A 15,621-nucleotide genomic window follows, 5' to 3' on the forward strand; every position below is an offset into this window, starting at 1 on the left:
ACTGCTAGATCAGCAGTTCAGCGGTTCAAATCTCACCGGCTCAGGGTTGACTCAGCCTTCCATCCTTCCGAGGTGGGTAAAATGAGGACCCAGATTGTTGGGGGCAATATGCTGACTCTCTGTAAACCGCTTAGAGAGGCCTGAAAGGCCTATGAAGCGGTATATAAGTCTACTGCTATTGCTATCTGATAGGGAACTGCATTTCCCAAGATGCCTCAGGTCCTCAAAGCGCTGAATGCAGTTTTGCAATTGATGTTGGGGCCAGCCTGCTCGTCCATGGCTGGAGCTGTCGTCGCGGGCAGGAGGGACCTTCCGTTCTTCCTCTGCACCTCACCCGAGCGGTCGTTACAGTCGCTGTCGACGTCCGATGTCCGCCACCGCCGCTTCCCTCGTCTGTCTTGATCCCTGGAAGCAGTAACAAACTGGCCACGTCCGCTCCACCGTCAGCGCCCTGACAGCCACCCCGGGCTCTGGAAGAGGCAGAGGTAAAGAAGGCAGCGGCGGCAGGGGGGGACCCGCAGTTCGCTTCCCAACACAGCACAGGCGCCGCCAGCGGGCTTGCTTTGCTGAACACGAGGGCGAGCGTCTCTCCCTTCGGCTGCAGCTTCCTTTTCTCTCTCCGCCCTGCTTCTCCACCTCTTCCTGGGGATTGTGGAGGAATCTTGGTCTGGCATCATTGAGGAGAACCTGCCAAGCAGTGGCGGCGGCAGCAGTGGCAAAGGCAGCCAGGAAGGTCCGATCCTGGCCCGAGAAGACCCAGGCTACCCTCCCCATCTTCTAGCGGTGGGTATTTGCTAGTGATGAGCCTCGAAACAGGCGCGCGGCAGGTTCTCCTCAATGATGCCAGACCAAGATTCTTCCACGATCCCCAGGAAGAGGCGGAGAAGCGAAAAGCAGCTATAACATTCGCCGGTTCCTCCGATGCTCCCACGGGTCTCTGTGTCCTGGAGCCGTCGCCCTTTCCTTTTTTCTCCTTTCGCGTGCTCACTCCCCACTGCATGCGGGCGGCGGAGGGGAAGGAGTCTTTGATGGGTGCTGCTGCAGCAGCAGAAGCGGTGGCGATGGCTAGAGCACAAATCCGGGCAGGTAGTTCTGGCTGTCCCTTCCCCAAGCATATCCCACTGCTGCTGGAGGAGCGAGCGAGAGAGCCACCGACCGACCCCGCGCGTCCCATCGCCAACTCCAACTCAGCGGGCGAAGGGGCGAACTCTCATTAGCAGCGGGGATGGTTAAATGTTACATCGGAAGATTGATGGGGTATTTTAGAATTCAATCAGCGCAGTAACAACTAAACAGGCAGGCATGCAAAGTGGCACAGGACAGGCAAGAATTTACCAGGGGCTTTTTAATTAGGGGTGGAGGGAGATGGACCTCAATTCAGGACCGCGTGAGGAAGTCCTGTTTTTTCAAGCAAGAATTCTCAAAGAGCAGTTGCTGCCGCGAACAAAAAGCAGTTTTTAACCCCAAGCGCGATGCCACGAATGTCACTATTTCCATCCAAGCCGCCACCACAATCCTTGCAAGCCGGCAAAAAAGCGGAAGCAAGAAGAAAAAAATAAATAAATAACCACCCTCCCAAGCAGCCGGAGCTTGCAAATGGCGATGTTGCAATGAGGGTCGTACTCCTGACCCTCTAAAACTCTCGGGAAACTCCTTCGCAGCCACGGGGGGGACCCCATCACAGGAGCAGCCCCACTGGTGGGAGAACGATGGGATGGCTGCGAAAAGGCACAAGGGGGGGAGATTGACAGCAAGGGTCCGTCCCGCCGCTCGCCTTAAAGTTCTCGCCTAGCCGAACTCTGGGGTTGCAGCCGCTGCTCACCATTCCCTCAACTCAGAGTACAGAGCACGCACAAAACCATGCCATGCGGGACTCCCCGCAAACCTCTCGCATATTCCCCCCCCGCTTGCTCCGTCTTACCAGATTTTGGGGGGTATCTGTAGAGGGAATTGGACGGGACATCCACCTCTTCCACTCTGGCGTTCTGCCAGCTGGTGAGCGCTCCCATGCTTCAGGCATGGCGGCAGAGGGTATCCAGGGTTGCAGAGGGGGGGCAGAGAGGAGGGGGGTGCGTCAGCTTCCCAGTTCACGGCAGACCTTTTCTAGCCGGCTCAAAGGACTTCCCCGGACTTGCTTTGCTGAGCAGGGGCTTTAGTAGAAAGGAAAGCAACTTCAGAGCTGGTATCGGGCCGGCAAAGGCTTCCCACTGCCGGCATGACTTTGAAGTGCGGCTTGCCTTCCATGTGGACCAACATGGAAGGCAAGCCAGCCCTTCAAACTCATGCCGGCACTTTAGCGTGCCCCTCAGCCGCCATTCAGCGAAAGATGTTTCGCTGAATGGCGGGCGAGTTCTAAACTGCCGGCATGACTTTGAAAGGGCTGGATTGCCTTCCGCGCGGGCTGACGTGGAAAGCAAGTGGCAAGCCAGCCCTTCAAACTCATGCCGGCACTTTCAGTGAAAGATGTTTCGCTGAATGGCAGGCGAGTTCTAAACTGCCAGCATGACTTTGAAAGGGCTGGATTGCCTTCCGCGTGGGCCGACGTGGAAGGCAAGCGGCAAGCCAATACTTCAAAGTCGTGCCGGCAGGCAGGGCTGGAGCGAGCGAGCGAGTGTGCTCCGTCCCGGTGGGTGCATGAGCGAAGCACTTTTCCAGCGCTCCTGTGCCTGGAGAGCTCCCTCTGCATATGAGCCCGGGATCCGCCGTTTGAGCTCCCTTGCTCTGCCTCGCCACCCGCCTTCCCTATCTAGGGACTCCTCCAGCAGAAATAGCAGAGTCGCGTCGAGCACCGCTCTGCCTTTCTCTGCGCTCTTCCCACCCGGACGCCCAGAGCCTCCCACCCCGCCCGGCCTGGGGTGAGTCAGCTGCAGTGCAGCGGGCAGCGATCCCGCCACCCCCCCACTCGCCACGCTTGTCACTTACTCTGAGTTCGGAGAAGAAGCGGCGGCCCCAGGTGGCACTTTTCGCAGAGGTTTTCCCACAGCTTGTCCAGAAGTGGAGCTGGAAAGGCGAGCTCGCTCCCTGCTCACTCGCTATGCTACCCCACCCATGCGAGCGGCAACGGATGGGCGGGGGACTCATGCGGCATGCTAAGCGGACTCCAGCCAATCAGTGAGCTGGCTGGGATGGAAAACTTTAAGCACGCCGCGTTTTCTATCCCAGCCAGCTCACTGATTGGCTGGAGTCCAGGCCAATCCAATCAGTGAGCGGCAGGCTGGGCTGGCTTAAATTTGTAGGTAGGTAGGATAGAGAACAGAACGGTGAGCCAGCCCAGCAAGCAAGCGTGCTTTTTAAAAAAGCGGGCGGGACGCGGGAAAATGCATTAAAAAGCAGGGTTGTCCCGCCAAAAGCGGGACGTCTGGTCACCTTAACTTAGTCCCAGCTTAAAATACTTTTTCCTACTATAAAAGAAAATATCAGACAATGAAATTTATTTTAGATAATAAATTGAGTTTTTGTTTGAAGACTGGCACTATTGGTAAGCTATTTTTCCAAGGGTTTTGTTTTATTACTGAAATAGGGTAATAATCTGAATAGGAATCCTTGTTTACATGGTTGGCTGCCTGCTTAAGCAATCCATTAACCATCTGCACAATAATTCTTTCAGGCAATAGATTGGCCTAAAACATGCAGTGATGATCATACAGTGGCAAGCAAAATAAAAGTACATCAAAGAGAAATCAAATATATTGTTTAATAACATTGAGTTCATTTCAGTTCTATTTTCATTTCATGATGGTTTGCAGATGTGATGAATGTGTACAATTATAAAAGATAGAAAAAAATATATTTTAACACTTACTTTTTTTTTCATTCACATGAATATTAATATTTGAAATATTAACCTTGCAACTTTTTTACCACATTTATTTTTCTTTAGTTTTATTTTTAGATTTAATTTGATTTAAAGAAGCAATCTGTTAATTTAATTTAATTTAATTATTTAAGAAAACAATATATTTTATTTAATTTGACTTGGTGGCAGTTGGGTAATTCTGGAGCAGAGCCTGGTTACAGTTGGTAACATGTTGATCCTGAAGATTTGAGATTTGGAGCTGAATAATGATTTGAAACATACACACCCAGAATCTAATATCTCAAAATAAATTTCTATTAATAGATTAGGGATGCTAACAGTTGTCATTTGATGTATTCCTTTATAATATCAATATACAACATACATTTTCTACACAGTTCAATTCTTATAGTATTTTATAGTATCCACAGAGTTTGAAATATAGCTAGCAATTAATAACAGGAAGATCTTTATAAAGAGAAAATAATCTCTTTATGAATCACGGCAATGGTGAGTATAATTGTCTATCTCTTTCTATGTGATAAATGAATGAATATCAAACATATATATGATTTTAGAAAATGTATATGTCAATGATTGAATGTGGGGTCTAGACAATTGCCATTCCCAGGTTTGCACTGTGTATCTTTTTTTTTAATTAAAATTTTTTATTTTTTAATTTAAAACAAATACAACATACATGCTATAGAAAATGTATCAGTTGGTTACAAATAGACTTTTGTGCATCTCTTCCATAGTCAACAAACATAATTCATGTTAACTCAAGCATTTTAACTCAAATATTCATACATATCACCATCATCATATATCCATTTTCATTTGACTATAATTATTATTTTAATAATAATAATAATAATAATAACAACAACAACAACAACAACAACAACAACTCCACCATTGCCGGTCCCAAGCCCGGATGAGAAAGGAGGAGGGTTGGGGTCAGGTTGGCATCTGGTCCCATAAAAAAAAACCCGCCAACCCATACAATATGGTGAAAAAAACAAATAAGAATTCCATACCGCATCAGTTGTCGCACGGGTTAACAAGGGCCGCGGTGGATGTTGGGGTCTCTGGACATCCATCGACAAGTGGGCTACAAGTGGACCAGCCAACAAAACAACAAAAATATAGTGCAGATGAAAACCATGCCATAATAAATATTTATTTATTTATTTATTTATTTATTTATTTATTTATTTATTTATTTATTTATTTATTTATTTATTTATTTATTTATTTATTTATTTATTTATTTATTTATTTATTTATTTATTTATTTATTTATTTATTTATTAGACTTATATACCGCTTCATAGGGCTTTCAGCCCTCTCTAAGCGGTTTACAATTTTTTTTAGCAAATTGAGTCAGCAACTTGCCCCCACAGTCCGGGTCCTCATTTCACCCACCTCGGAAGGATGGAAGGCTGAGTCGACCTTGAGCCGGTGAGATTTGAACCGCTGAACTGCAGATCACAGTCAGCTAAAGTGGCCTGCAGTACTGCACCATTCTGCTGTAGCATTAAATTTCATATAGAACAAGCTTGTTCTTTCAGAATTGTGGAATTGTTATATAACTGTCTACCTTTAGAAAAGTTTCTCTTGAGTTAAACTCAGCTCCTATAATTTTATTGATGTGTCATAATTTTCTTAGCAGTAGTATGGAAATCGTCAGTTTTTTTGGACAATTTTTAATATCCCACTATCCCCCACCTCCTCTTTCTCCCTCGTTCTCCTTTTTGTCCTTTTTCCTCCTTCCCCCCAAAAAGAGAAAGAGAGGGAGAAAGAGGAGGTGGGGGATGGAATCCTTGCTGCTTTCTGAGCTACACTGAGGTGCCACGAAAAGAAAGCATTCACAACCCCCCACCCCATCCCCCAAAAAGGATCATCAAGGAGTTGTAGAAATGATGTTGAGTGAATTGCACCTCAGCTGTCAAAATCAAAAATGAACCTGCGGAGTCTTCGAGCAGAGCTTTGTCAAACTTAAGGCCATACACCACCCGGTGGTGATGGTTCTTAAGGTTCCCCCCTTTCTCCGCCCAAGGACTTCGGAGAATAGCAGGGGAGGCTTAGGAAACCTCCCACGGAAGGTCCGCTTCTGATCCTTTTAAAAAACAAATATATAAGTATTATTGTTGTACACAGAAAAATGTACAAAATGTTTGAAAATCATAAAATGTGTGAGCATTGCCAAGTGGAGGGCGACAGCTGCAGGGTGTGGGAGACTGTGCCAGTGACTGCCATGGCACAGCAGAAACATGAATGGGAAGAGGGGCTATTAAGAGTTGGGGGATAGTGGGATCTTTGCTGCTTTCTGAGCTGCACTGAGGTGCCATGAAAATAAAGCATTCACAACCCCCCACCCCACCCCCCAAAAAGGATCATCAAGGAGTTATGGAAATGATGTTTGTTACATATGTGTTGTGTGAGGGAAAGACGCAGGAGCCATGGAATCAGAGAGTAAGATGTTTATTGCGAGATGACAAGCGATTCAAAACGTCCCTACAACTGGCAGGGTATTTATACTCGAACCCAAAGCAACTGTCAAATGACCAGCCAATCAGAGAGCTGGTAACAGGGAACATTTGCATATATAACACTCCTTATACCCTGACATGTTGAGTGAACTGCACCTCAGCTGTCAAAATCAAAAACGAACCTGCGGAGTCTTCAAGCAGAGCTTTGTCAAACTTGATCATCGGAAGCCGCAACTAACTAACTACATATTAACAATCCAATTAGTGATTTTAGGAGGAGAAACTCGTTTCGGAACACCTGGCTTCAGCCAAAAACCCCAGATTGGGAGCAGCAAGAGCTGGGAAGTCACACTTCGCATGGCAATCCCGGCAGGTTTTCTGCTGGGCAAAAGGGCGATTTTTTTGCCTGCTCGATGCTAACTGGCAAGTCACCCTCTCCTGAATTTCTCTCTCCCTTCCACTCCTGCTTCGCAGCATTCTCACTTCCCTTGGCTGCCACCATCCTCCCGCAGCATGCCCTTCCCGCTGCCGCCACCGTACTTGGACCGAGGCTCAAAAAGCAGCAAGGCCCGGGCAAAGCGACACTTCAGGCCTGCCCCATGCAGCCGAGCAAAGGCGGCGGGTTCTTAAGGTTCCCCCTTTCTCCGGCCAAGGACTTCAGAGAATGGCAGGTCTCCGAACATGTCAAAGATGCCGAGTGCACCGCGTAAGTTCCTGCCCCCATCCTCACGCCCGCGCCCGTTCTTTTTGGAGGCCTGGCATCTTGGGCAAGTTCAGGGACCTTGCAAAAGCCTTGCAAGGTCCCCGAACATGTCAAAGACACCGGGCGCGCCACGTAAGTTCCTGCCCCTGCCCTCACACCCGCGCCCATTCTTTTTGGAGGCCTGGCATCTTGGGCAAGTCCAGGGACCTTGCAAGGTCCCTGAACATGTCAAAGATGCCAGCCGCACTGCATAAGTTCCCGCCGTCGTGCCCGCGCCTGTTCTTTTTGGAGGCCCCGCATATACATGTAAAACCATGTGCAATTCAGTAAGACTTACTCCTTAATATATTAGTTCAGGATTTACAGCTTAATGACTCAGTTTTTCCATATTGTATCTTTTCAATTTACTACTGCATAGCGACGTTGTGAGCTATAGTGCAGAATCCCGATGCTATCGTGAGTAGGATAAATCTTCCCTTGAATATCTAGGCTTTCTGCTTTCCGAAAGCATCGAACTGAGAGATTAAATATTTGTCTCAACGGATTGGGATGAGTGACATTCTCGTCCCTACAGAGACGGCTATTCTTTAGGCGAAGCTACAGCGCTGTTTGTCCTCCTTCAGAAGCCGTCTCTCATGATGTTTGCGAGCCAATCAAAAGTGTGGCTTTGAAAACTTGCGGTGTGATCGTGCTGCACAGGAGCGAGTGTCTCTCCCCGAATATGGAGTTATAAGTTTAAGTTTATAAGTTTAATAGCATTTATATACTGCCCAATCCAGTGGGACTCTGGCCAGCTTACAGTACAAAATAAATCAAGAAGAAAAAATAAAATAGAAGGAAAGAAAAGATAGATTTAAAAAACACACCATGCACTCTGTTCTATTATGTAAATGTTTTATTTTCATTTTCATTTCCATTTCATACAGTCACATATATACTGTGCATAACCGGGGCCATATAACATTGAGCAATAAACACAGCCATCCTTGTCAACAATACTCCCCAAAATACAAACCCAATATACCACTTCAACCCTCCATACACCCTTTCTTTCACCCCCCTCCAACTTTCCTTTCTCCCCTACAACATTCCCCTCTACCCTACTTCCCCTCCCCCTCTATCACTCCTCTCTCCCAATACACTCCCTCCCTTCCATCTCACCCTCCCTCCGATCCTCTCTCCCACCCTCTCTACCCCTCTTTCTTCTTTCCTTCTGCTCCTCCCTTCGGTGTATTTCTACTATCTATCAATATATTCAGCTTCCTATTTTTACACTAGAATTAAAAAAGCAACAGTATACAAGTGCAATCATGTTACTTTAAAATCTAGCACATACTATATTTCCCCCCTCCCCCCTTCCCCCTAGGACCCCATCTCCCTTCCCCCCCCCGACTTCCCAGAGCCTGTACACGGTATAGATTTTTTATCAAACACAGTCTAAAGTATATTAAAACCAAGAAAAAAATTTTAAAAAAGAAAAAAGAAAAGAAAAAAGTCAGTAAAGTCTCTACGTTGAACTCAGCTTCTTGCCGTTTCACAAACTTTAAGCAGTTTACATTATTCCTTATCTTAATTGTTTGATTACCTGCAGGATTTCCCCAGAGGTTATTTGTTGGTTCAACTTTTGCCTGTACTCTTCTCTAACCCAGAGTATTATCTCTTTATCTAAGTATCTGTCTATATCTAAACCCTTAATTTTATCCCCTTTGTACAATTCTGTAAAAAAAATTCCCGGAATGCCTTTTAAATCTCCTCCTGTTAAGACACCTCCTTCCCTCTATAACACAATTTGGATACATTTCAAATTTTTCTTTTAATTTCCTGTTCCAATTCTTTTCATTTTTGTCCTTGTTTATGTCTATGTATTTTGTTTATATTCATCAATACTCCTCTCATATAAGCTTTACTTGCATCCCCTACAAATTCCATGAATGTACCCTTATTCGTATTCAGAACAAAGTATTCAGATAGCAATTTTTTACAATCATTAATATACTTTTCATATCTAAATAAACTCTCATTCGACCTCCAAGACCTTCTTGCCTGCACTACCTTTCCCAATTCCATCCAGACTGGGTTATGGTCCGAAAGGACCCTCGCCGCAATCTTTGTCTTCTTCACCCTAGAAAATAAATCATTAGTGATTTGTATAAAATCAATCCTTGAAAGGGATTGATGTCCATCAGAAAAAAGGGTGAAGTCATATGCCTCTGCGTTTCTTTCTCGCCAAACATTTCTCACTTCGAAGTCGTCCATCAAGTCTTTTTCCCTTCTAGAATTAGGTGTAATGTGATATATCTTCCAAAGGGATCTGCTTCAATTAGTTCAGCCTTAATGTCTTTTCTTAAGTATACAACTATACCATTTTTCTTTTCCATAGCAGAGGTCACAAAATATTGAGATAGTGAAATATTTTCTTTCTCTTCTGTAAAGAGTTCAGACCACAACTCCTTGGTCAATGGCCGGTGGTTATTGAGGTTGTTGCAATGTACCTTGTTTTCCCATTCGTCTGGTAGTCATACGGCTAGATCTTTGTTCCCTGACTCCTTGCCCTTCCGGAAGGAGGAAATGGTGCTTTTTGTCTGGTAGTTGTGTGATTTGCTGTTTATCTTGTCCTTCTCATGGTCTTTCTCCAGATCCAGATGTTTCAGGGTGTCCCACCTTCAGGATCTTGGGATAGAAATCTCGGGCTTCCCACACAGAGTTGAGATGATATTTTTGCTTATCAAATGTAGTTATAATACCAAATGGCACATCCCATCTATACTGTATCTGACGGTTTCTGAGTTCTACCACTAGAAAAGCATAATCTCTCCTGGCTCTTAGCATTTGGGGTGGTATTTCTTTCAAGACAATCAAGTCCTGTCCGCCAATTTGAAGCCTGGTATTATAAGACTCTTGTAGTATCATGTTTCTGAACTCTCTTGTAGCAAAGTATATGATTACATCTTGGGGAAGTTGCTTCTGTTTTGCCACCCAAGAGTTAGCGCGATAAATTTTTTCGATCTGCCAGTCAAAATTGGACCCCGGTCTTTCCACCAGACGGTTAAAAGCCTCTGAAAAAATCTGCTTCAAGTTCTCCTGTTTATCTTCGCGCAGCCCCCTGACTCTTAATGCAAGCTCCATCTGTGTGTACTGTATCATAACAATTTGTTTTTCAGCGTTTTCAACTCTTTGTTGCACCACTTCAGTTTTGGAAGTCAAGTTAGTGTTGGCTTCTTCAAGAACCTCTAGCTTATCTTCCATTCCAGAAACATATTCTGTCAATACAGTTACAAGTCCCAGCATATCATCATTTGTTTTGGCAATCTTAGTATCAAGCTTATCATATAAGTCTGCTTTAAGTTTCTTTATCTCCTCTCTGAAAGCTTTTGAGTTCTGCTCTTTAAATTCTCTAAAGGTTTCAAAAAAAAGTTCTTTCATTAGCAGATCTCCAGTAGGGGGCATAGAGGGTGGAAGCTGCGACTTTGTGCCAAGTGTGTGAGATGTACTCCTAAGAAGAGGTCTCCCCGAATTTAATTTTGATGCCATTATATCCTTTCTTCAAACAATTATTCAACAATTATTCAAATTCTACTGGCCCGCTGTGTAGCTTATGAGGAAAGAAAGTATTAAGTCCCCCCTTTATTTGTTCTTAGAGGTTTTTCAAAAGGTTTCAGAAAAGAGCATTGTAACAAAGCAGGTTTCAAAAGATTAGCATTGTAACGAAACAGTTCAGCATATTCATCTCTGTTTGGAATGTCTCTATATTAACAAGGAGTCTTTTAAAACTTTTAAAAGTTGATAAGAAAAAAGTATTGTAAGCTCTTCAGAGAAATGAAACTAATTAGAAAGAGATTGCTGGCTGGCTGTTCCTTTGATCTTTTTTTTTCACTGTTCTTTGCAGGATAGTTAGGAATGTGACACAATCGCCATTTTAGGAGCTTATTTTTTAAGAAAAAAACCCCCTGTGCACGAAGGAAGCTCTTGTAAAAAGAAGCTAGGATTTTTTTTAAAAAAAGGCAGATAAGATTCTCAGGTACGGACTCTGCTTGTATTAATCTCAAATAAATATATCAAAAGTTGTCCTAAGTGGGGGGATCCTTACTTTGCGCCATAATAAATACAGCCTGGGGTTCTGGCACGGAGATGTGATTCAGCCTTTGGTCAGCCCCCCCCCTTCCATTCGCAGCAAAAAAAAGCTGCAAACTTCAAAGAAAAGCTCTTACCAGCTGGATCTCTCTCTCACTCTTCTTTGCCTGAAGAATGAGGTATCTACCAGGTATTTAGGCAGATAACACCACCAGAAACCTGGGGGCAATAGCAATAGCAATAGCAGTAGACTTATATACCGCTTCATAGGGCTTTCAGCCCTCTCTAAGCGGTTTACAGAGAGTCAGCATATTGCCCCCAACAATCTGGGTTCTCATTTTACACACTTCGGAAGGATGGAAGGCTGAGTCAACCCTGAGCCGGTGAGATTTGAACCGCTGACCTGCTGATCTAGCAGTAGCCTGCAGTGCTGCATTTAACCATTGCGCCACCTTGGCTCTTGTTAAGCTGCCGCCATCAGCAAGGTCCCACCCCGGAAACACCATGCACTCTGTTCTATGGGGCTGGACCGTATTTGGGGTCAACAGCCCCAGTCCTGCCGGAACAGCCAGGTTTTAATGGCTTTCCGGAAGGCCGAGAGAGTGGGAAGAGTCCGGATCTCTGTGGGTAGATCATTCCACAGGGCTGGGGCAGCTACAGAGAAAGACCTCCCCCGAGTAGTCACCAACCGGCATTGCCCGGTTGACGGTACCCGAAGGAGGCCCAGCCTGTGAGATCTTATGAGTCATTGGGAGGTATATGGCATGAGGCGGTCCCGTAGATATCCAGGTCCTAAGCCATGTAGGGCTTTAAAGGTAATGAATAGCACCTTGAAGTGCGTTCGGAGACCGATGGGAAGCCAGTGCAGTTCGCGGAGGATAGGTGTAACATGGGTGTACCTAGGTACACCCATAATTGCTCATGCGGCTGTATTCTGGACCAATTGTAGTCTCCAAACACTCTTCAGGGGCAGCCCCACGTAAAGCACATTACAGTAATCAAGCCTAGAGGTGACGAGAGCATGAGTGACCATTTGAAGTGCCTCCCGGTCCAGGTAGGGCCGCAACTGGTGCACAAGGCGAACCTGGGCAAAAGCCCCCCTGGTCACAGCTGACAGGTGGTATTCTAATGTCAGCTGAGAATCCAGGAGGACACCCAAGAAGAGTTTTGCCCCCCAGGCTGAGAAATGGAATATCTGGTCTGTTCTTGGGGGGCAACATCAATAGCCACTCGGTCTTGTCTGGGTTGAGTGCCAGCTTGTTAACTCCCATCCAGACCCTGACAGCTCCAGGCACTGGCACATCACTTCTACCGCTTCGCTGAGTTGGCACGTGGCGGACAGATACAACTGGGTATCGTCCGTGTATTGGTGATATTTGATCCCGTGCCGACGAATGATCTCACCCAGCGGCTTCATGTAGATGTTAAATAGGAGGGGGGACAGGACCGAACCTTGAGGCACCCCATACTTTAGGGGCCTAGGGGTCGACATCTGTCCTCCAACCAACACTGACTGTGACCTATCCGAGAGGTAAGAGGAGAACCACCGTAACACAGTGCCTCCCACTCCCACCTTTCCCAATCATCGCAGAAGGATACCATGGGCGATGGTATCAAAGGCTGCTGAGAGGTCAAGAAGCACCAGGATAGAGGAATGTCCTCTATCCCTGGCCCGCCAGAGATCATCTGTCAGCGCGACCAAAGCAGTTTCGGTGGAGTAACCAGGCCTGAAACCCGACTGAAAGGGATCTAGATAATCTGCTTCATCCAAGGTCCATTGGAGTTGAAAGGCCACTACCTTCTCAACAACCTTCCCTACAAAAGGGATGTTGGAGACTGGACAGTAATTTTTAAGAATAGCTGGATCCAGAGAAGGCTTCTTAAGGAGAGGTCTTACCACCGCGTCCTTTAAGGGCAGTGGGAAAGATCTCTCCTGTAGAGAGGTATTAACAATCCTCTGGAGCCAGCCTCGTGTAACCTCCCTGCTGGTCGAAACCAGCCAGGAGGGACACAGGTCCAGTAAACAGGTGGAGGTACTCACAGCTCCCATGGCCTTGTCCACTTCCTCAAGATTGACAAGCTGGAACTCACTCCAAGAAATCCGATCAAGGCCCACTCTCGGCATCTCTGCAGGTACTGTCCAAGTGGAGTCCAGGTCCGTCCGAATCTGAGCAACTTTGTCCGACAGAAACTGAACAAATTTCTCGGCTCTTCCCTGCAAGGGTTCACCTGCATCCCTCCCTTTCAGGAGGGAGCGGGTTATCCTAAACAGGACGGCCGGGTGGGATTCTGAGGACACAATGAGAGCGGAGAAATGTGTACATTTTGCTGCCCGAATCGCCACTAGATAAGTCCTAATAAAGGCTCTTAATTGTGTTCAGTCAGATTCGGATTTACTGGCCCTCCAGCGTCGCTCTAGGTGTCTCTTTTGGTGCTTCATCTCCCAGAGTTCCTCGGTAAACCAAGGGGCCCTCCTGGATCCACTGCCATGGAGAGGCCGCAAAGGTGCAATCCGATCAAGAGCCCCAGCTGCCGCTCTGTTCCAAGCAGTGACCAAGGACTCTGTCGGATTGTGGGCAAGGGAGTCAGGTATCTCCCCAAGCTCCATCTGAAATCTCAAGGGATCCATCAGGCATCTGGGGCGGAACCATTTAATCGGTTCCACCTCCCTACAGTGGGGGAGTAGTTTCTGAAAATCAAGCCTCAGTAGGAAGTGATCTGACCATGACAAGGGCAATGTCTTTGTGCCCTTCAGTTCCAGATCACATCTCCACTGCCCCGAGAGAAACACAAAGTCAAGAGTGTGTCCTGCTGTATGAGTCGGACCCTGAATTACCTGGGTCAAGTCCATGGCTGTCATGGAAGCCATGAACTCCTGCGCCCCATTGGAGCCTTCGCCAAGAGATGGCAGGTTAAAGTCCCCCAGTACTATAAGTCTGGGGAACTCAACCGCCAGTCTGGCTACTGACTCCAGGAGCGAAGGCAGGGCTGTTGCAATGCAGCTGGGAGGTAGGTACGTTAACAACAAGGCCACTTGACCCCCAAGGTCCAGCTTCACCAGAAGGGATTCACACCCGACAGTCTCCGGAGCAGGGATCCCACGAGGTGCTAATGATTTCCAGATGACAACTGCCACTCCCCCACCCCTTCTTTGGTGTTGTGGTTGGTGCAGCACCTGAAACCCTGCTGGGCACATTTCTGAGAGGGGGACTCCTCCCTCGTGGCCCATCCAGGTTTCAGTAATACATGCCAGATCTGCCCCCTCGTCTAGTATTAAGTCCCGGGCGAGGGGAGCTTTCTGAATCACAGACCTGGCATTTATCAGCAGCAACCTGAGACCAGGGCCCTGACATCTCTTGCCACCTGGTCCTTGGGTTGAGTTTTCAGGGCCGGAATGAGGGATCGCTGTAACATAGCGAGCCCTCCTTCCCCGGTAATGGCCAGCCCTGAAACTTCCGTCGTACCTGCCTCTCCCAAACATGACCAGGATGCTCCAGTCCGTCCCCATCGCCGTAGACCCCCCTCCCCTCCCACGGCCCCCATTCTCCCCAGCAGGCCATTCATATCATACACTCCGGGATGAGAGGCAGATCCGGGCCCCCATCCACTTCTGCCTCTGCACTCAGTGGAGGGGGCTCCAGGATGCACTCTCAATCCCCTCATGCATACCAGCCAGACATTCTCTGCATGCATACCCCACTAGTAATGAAATATTAAAATATACAATAATACAAGATAAAAAATTTAACTTAAAAACATGTAGGAACATTCTCTCAGCCATCCATCCATACATTCACTCCTTCACTCAGCAAACTAGATGAACGCAGTTCTTAAACCGCCAAGCGGTTGGTGCAGTTTTGAAATAAATAAAGTTAGTAATAATGTAAGAGAGCAAAGTCTTTGCGCTCTGAGTCTTCTCCTCTGTGGAGTCCAGTAGAAAGAATAGCAATAGCAATAGCAGTAGACTTATATACCGCTTCATAGGCCTTTCAGGCCTCTCTAAGCGGTTTACAGAGAGTCAGCATATTGCCCCCAACAATCTGGGTCCTCATTTTACCCACCTCGGAAGGATGGAAGGCTGAGTCAACCCTGAGCCGGTGAGATTTGAACCGCTGACCTGCTGATCTAGCAGTAGCCTGCAGTGCTGCATTTAACCACTGCGCCACATTGGAACAAGGTGCTAAAGTTTGAAGTGGATGGGGGTTGACGCCAGTCGGAGGGGAGAGGGACAGGCTCCCTACCCACATTCTCTTTGTCCCCCACTTTCTCTTTCTGTGGAGATTATAAGCACAGAGTGACATGCAGGACTCTCGGCGAAGGCGGAGGTCTGAGGTCTCCATGGTCGCAGCAACAGCAGTCGGAGTGGCAAGGGGGGAAGCCCTCATGTCCGTGTTGTTAATTTAAGATCGAACCAGAAAGCAGAGGGGAAATAGAAGAGGGAGGGAGGGGTTGTGCCAGAAACCAAATAATGGCAATGAAAAAAGCAACAGATGGTTGATCTCACACGTCCCAATTCTCTCCGAAATGATGGTCCTAGAGGACGTAGTGTATCCTAG

The 15,621-nt window shown here is 46.9% G+C and overlaps 1 pseudogene; it reads right to left on the reverse strand.

Moving 5' to 3' along the window:
- The window catches only part of LOC148043644 (uncharacterized), a 138,923-nt pseudogene extending 124,350 nt beyond the window's left edge, over positions 1-14,573 (reverse strand).
- Between the last annotated feature and the right edge of the window lie 1,048 nt (positions 14,574-15,621).

Source organism: Thamnophis sirtalis, unplaced genomic scaffold (genome assembly GCF_051295495.1).
Source record: "Thamnophis sirtalis isolate CommonGarterSnake01/CBP01778 unplaced genomic scaffold, rThaSir2_p1.2 scaffold_11, whole genome shotgun sequence".
Taxonomy (NCBI): Eukaryota; Metazoa; Chordata; class Lepidosauria; order Squamata; family Natricidae; genus Thamnophis; species Thamnophis sirtalis.